Here is a 5,710-nt window from a genome sequence, read left to right on the forward strand (position 1 = left end):
TTCTTGCATTGCTAGCTCTGGCTAAAGTTTTGAGCTGCTGTTGAGTATGTAGTAGGAATGTAGGATATAGGCTGATGCATGTATTTATGGTCGAGGATGCCAACTCTGTAGGAGGATTTCCAAATATTTTAGTGCCAAACATTTGTATGTAGCTGGATGCATGTGTTCTGTGTACTGCTTTTGGCAAACACTAGTACACAGTACTAACTAAAAGATTTTTAGAGGCGTGTACCGGCTTATCCGTAGAAATATTTTGAATTTCTACCTGTTTGCCAAATTTCTAGCGGCTGAATTCTTTTCAAATCCGGTGATGCCCCACTAGGTCCGATAGTCGTGCATCACACACTACTAGAAACTCGAATACTTCTTGTGTGATTTCAACCCATAATCTGAAGCCTTGCATGTACACCCACTAACAACTAGACCCTCAACGTAACTTGTTTAAGGGATAGATTGAAAAACAATTTCAAATAAAAAAGTTGACACAACTGAAAAGTTGTATAGCTCTTTGAGATCTACAACTTTGTTTTTGTCATTTCTCCATTCGAGGTCGTTAGAATAATTTAAATTTTAAAATATAAGGATTCAAACTGAATTTTGGGATCTCTGATTATTTCAATGAAAAGTTATCAACTGTAATATTTTAGATACTTTTGAGATCTATAACTTGGATTATGGTCATTCTCCATGAGAGATCACTTGAAAATTTTGAAAAATTTGAATTTCAAAATGTGAGACCTTCAAACAGAACTTATGAGATCTAAATGATTTCAAATGAAAAAGATGTCAACTCCAAAGTTTAAAATCTCTTCAAGATATACAACTTTGTTATAAAGTTTGTATAGATCCAACTTCGTTTGAAGAAGTTATGAATTTTACTATGCTGCACGAATTTTAGAGATAATTCTAGATCTAGCTGCCTCTACAAATCGATTTCTAGGAGCGGCTCAAAATCCAGCTGCCTCTAAAAAATAGCAGCATTTTTAGAAGCAGATGGAAACACCAGCCGGCTCTTAAAATATATTTCTAGAACCAGGTCATTTCAGAAACCATTTTTTAGACATGGTTTTCGATAAAGCCGCCTCTACTATAAAATTGAGGTGTTGCTAACATCTGGGTTTCTATAGGCGGTTCATAAAGAGAAAGCACTAATAGAAACAAAAGAGTGGGGCATGGTTATCATGGCTATGAATCACCAGGGTAGATACATTTGCACTGGTGTTAGGCTTATGAAAATCGCCGGTGTAAATCCTAGATCTACACTGGTAGTTCACTTATTACTATCGCCGGTGGAATGTATCTCCACTACCTTTTAGCTTAAGTGACCACCAATGGATAGGTCTCTTGGAGATAAACAAATCAGAAATATATGCGTGATATGTGCCGGTTAATCATGCGCAAGATTATTTACTACCAAGGAAAATATTTTGATAACGCATATGAGTAAGCACAGCCTGAATATAGAGATCTTATTGGTTTTCCTAGGCTAGATTAGAATAAAGATGATTATTTGTGAGTTTCAAGACTTTATGCAACGCCTGAGTTAAAAAAACATCGATGTATATTTATGCTCGGTTTGATGACTTGATGGATGACTATATAGTAGAACCAAATAAGTATTTGTGTTTATAGATTGTAACACCCTAAAATTTGCAACATTTTGAAAATAGGTGAATTGGATTTATTTATGCATTAGTGTGAGCATGTAACATAGAAAAATAATAAATTTTATCAAATTAAAATCAAATATAAGGTTTACCTACATGTTGATGCATTCAAGTTGCTACATATTATTTTTGTATTGTGTGGTTTGAAATCAAATTTCAAATTGATTTGAATTTGCATTCAAAAGTTGTTTGGAAATTACTTTGAAAAATAGGAAAGGATTTCATTTCCCTCCATTGACTTCGGCTTGCCACAGCCAGCTCGGCCTGACCCCGCGCCCGCGGCCTGTTCCAGTTCCCCGCAGGCCCAGCCGCTCCTGCTCTTGGGCCGGCTCGTATCTCCACAGCTGGAGCGCTCTCGTGCGGCCCAGCCGGAGACCCGTGTCGCCCGCGTCCTCTCCTCTCCCATGCCTGAGCCACTATCAGCTAGGTCCCACGTGTCATCACCTTCCTGCGCGCGTGACCGGGACAGACTCTGCCATTGCTGCCACTGTCGAATTCGCCTCCACTACGCCGCGCCTGATGTGAACCCCAAGCTAGCTCCGCCCATAAATAGTAGCCGAGCTCGCGCCGCATCCCTATCTCGCCTTAGAGCAAGCCTTCGCCCTCGTTTTTGCTCCAACCGCTGTGTAACCCTAAGCTCCACCACCGTCGTCGGGTTCGAGCAGCCGCCGCGCGCCATCATCGGTTCCCCGCTCGTGTTTTCGGTCTCGGTGAATTCACCTTGATTTCCTCTCTCTCCCCGTGCTCTTGTTTCCCTCAGTCGTGGACCGTAGGCCATGAATCGCTAGCGCCACTCCGCTCCGGCCATGGCGCCGCCGCGTCAGTCCTATTCCAGTCGGCCAGCTCTCTCTCTCCTCTACCCGATCGAATCTGCGCCGTTCAAATCTAATCCAACGGCCCAGATTCAATGATACCCCTTCATCTGTCATTTTGCAAAAAGACCATTATAACTATTTAGATCTCAACCCGTCGTCCCTGGTTTCTTTCATAAGGACCCCTGTCTTTTCTTTTAATAGTGGTTGCAGTCCCTCCATCATTTTAAAATCAGAATTTGATTTATTTTATTTTAGAAATCAAGTTCCACTTAATTACAGAATTGCCACTACCTTCTATAGGCCATAAAATCTTCGTTTTAACTCCGATTTAATCCGTTCAAGTTGCGTTAGGTTTGTAATTCCATAATCTACATGTCCGTAATACTGTTAAGTATGTTTTTAACTTTTAAAATTCAAGGTTAGATTTAATCTATTATTTTACTAAAGGAAATCTTGTTTAATTCATAACTTCTTTGTTTTAGCTCTGATTTTTGTGATCTTCACGTCTGTGTGTTCATAGTGAGATGTAGATTCATTTTACAAACTCTTCATCTTGATTTTATGCTGATTGGTGTACTGTTCTAATCTATAGCTTTTGTTTGCTATGCATGATTGCTTCTGGATGCTTGTATGTTGTTGTGATTATCGAGTATAGACGGTGAGCAATTCGTGGGAGACCAAGGGTATTACTTTGTCGAGCAGGATCACCAGGAGTACTTTGTTCAAGGCAAGTATAGCATGGGATTATCCTTGTTTCCTATCAACTTTAATAAATTAAATTCATGTTGCGCCGTCAGTGTATAGGCTGCGTGATATTGTGCCTGTCGGAAGGGGAGCCCTACATTCACAGGCCACCAAAACTTAGCGGCCCTGACTGGTTAGAGGAACCTTTGAAAGGCTCCATAGTGACCCTGCTTGCTCACCTTGGAAGTGTTTTGGGAGTAATTAACCTGAGCATATGGGTATCACGACTCACAGTGAAAGTGTACAACCTCTGCAGAGTGTAAAACTAGTATATCAGCCATGTTCACGGTCAAGAGAGGCCTTGGAACCCTTATAGAATAGATGATCACTAAGAATTATTGGTTTATACTATTCATTATTCATGATTACATTGATCATGTGTTTTGCTTTGGGATTGAAACAACTTGTTGCTACTCTTATGCTAAAATTATGACAACTAAAAGCTGAATGATGTTAAACCTGTGTCAAGTCTTTTGAGCCTCATGAACCCTATGTTACACTTTTTGAGTACGACATGTACTTATGCTTGTTTATTTTCATTATTTGGATAAAAATCCCGGATGGGTAACATATGGCTATGGTAATGACGATTTTCCTTAGGATTACTAGACTTGTGGTCAACCAGTTGACGTCCCTATGATATGGAGCTTCCGCAAAAGATATTTTCTTTATACTTCCGCTACATTTATATGAAGACTCTGTTTTATTATTCGGAATGTAATAAACACTTGTGATGATACTCTTAATAATTTGCCGGCTTATGTATGTGACTGATCTCTAGGCGCACATAAGATTTTGCATCCCATTTTATCCTTAAAATCGGGTGTGACAGATTGATATCAGAGTTGTGTTGACTGTAGGACGCAAGCCTAGTTAGCAATGGTAGTTTTAACTTTTTTTGCTTCACTCATTTCATGCTTTTTATCTCACCCTTGTTATTTGCTAAATTTTATGCTTCTTTTGCCTCACTCTGTTATGAAAATTATTACTTCTAATCTGACTAAATCTAATTCTGTAGATGCCTCATGCTAATAAGATCGCTCGCATCAGCATCGGAGGCTACTACCCGCCTCATGGCTTGTCCATGGATCCACATGAGGAGGAACCCCTGGAACAAGAAGTTGACTCACCAGCGCCTGCACCTACGCCTGAGCTATTCTAGGAAGAGCCTGAAGAAGAAAAACCTGAAGAAGTGGAGGTTGTTGCATTGTCTGATGATGATAATGAGGAAGACGTTGTTCAAGAGGATGAGCCGATCCCTCCTCTGGGGTGGACTACGAAGGTCTGGTACAAGCTGGGGTGTGAATCTTCTGTCTCGCACCAACGACTTATGGGGATTCTTTAGACCTACTACGGTGATTGGGACGCAGCTATGGAGTACGTCTACACCGAGCATATGCACCCTCTGGAGGACACCTATTGGAAGACTAGGGTGTGCATCTCCATCAAGGATGAACAGAAGGACGCCTATCAGCTAGACTTGAATTATGCGCATCACACTCACTGTGCCACCATGGAGGATAGCAGAGAAGATGCAGCCGCTACAGCCTGCATGGGTCTTCGTGGTCATTGCTTTGAGAATATGAAGGAGGAATAATATCGATTACTCCCTTGCCAACACTTTGAATTGGATTGGGCAATGATGGACCCTCAAAGCACGGACCCAACTACCCAAGTGATGGTACACTTTGGCTGTGAGTCAGTAGCGAAGATTCGGCGACTAGAAGATCCATTGAAGCACAACAGGAAACCCTTAAGAGATGCCGACAAGTGATAGATGAGCAAAGGTTGTGCCTTAGCCTACCAAGGATGTATGAGGAGCTTCCCCATAAATTTTGCCCATAGGTGTTGTCCCTTTTATGTAATAAGACGTTAGTAGAACGGGTCAAGTTGAGTCAAGTCGAGTCTAGTAGTGCGGTGTGAGCTTTGGTGTGCCCAGCTGATTTATTATTATGTTTATGTGTGAGTTGGATTTTTGTAATGAGTGCTGGAACTTGGTGGGCATGTCTGCAAGTTCCATAGTTAAGAATATTAAAGTTTGAGTCAATAAATAAATAGTTGGGTTTGGTACATTTTGTTCTCTCGGATCTGTTTTTTGGGGCAGTCTGCCTTAATCTCAATGCCAATCTAAATCTACTTGACCAAAAATTATGAAATTTTTATGGGAATAACTAGACTTAAGTATCTTTCCATTGCCTCTGGAATCACCCTTATATCTGATCTGGTTTGTGAGATATGACTGTTTCAAGTTAACGTTTCTGTGCAGTCTGGTATCTGGAACAGTTTTTGTTGTATCCTGTTTTTGAGTAACCTAATGACATAATATTGGAATGTGGTCGCAATACAAGTTATAGATAATTTCTTAAGTTTTCCAACCATGTAAAGCACGCCTCTTTTGAATACCTGGAACTCGAGATATGATTGTTTTACCGAGCTACTGTTGTTGGAACTCATCCAGAAAACTTTCAGAATGTAATCTATATC

Source organism: Miscanthus floridulus, chromosome 15 (assembly GCF_019320115.1).
Source record: "Miscanthus floridulus cultivar M001 chromosome 15, ASM1932011v1, whole genome shotgun sequence".
NCBI classification, from domain to species: Eukaryota; Viridiplantae; Streptophyta; class Magnoliopsida; order Poales; family Poaceae; genus Miscanthus; species Miscanthus floridulus.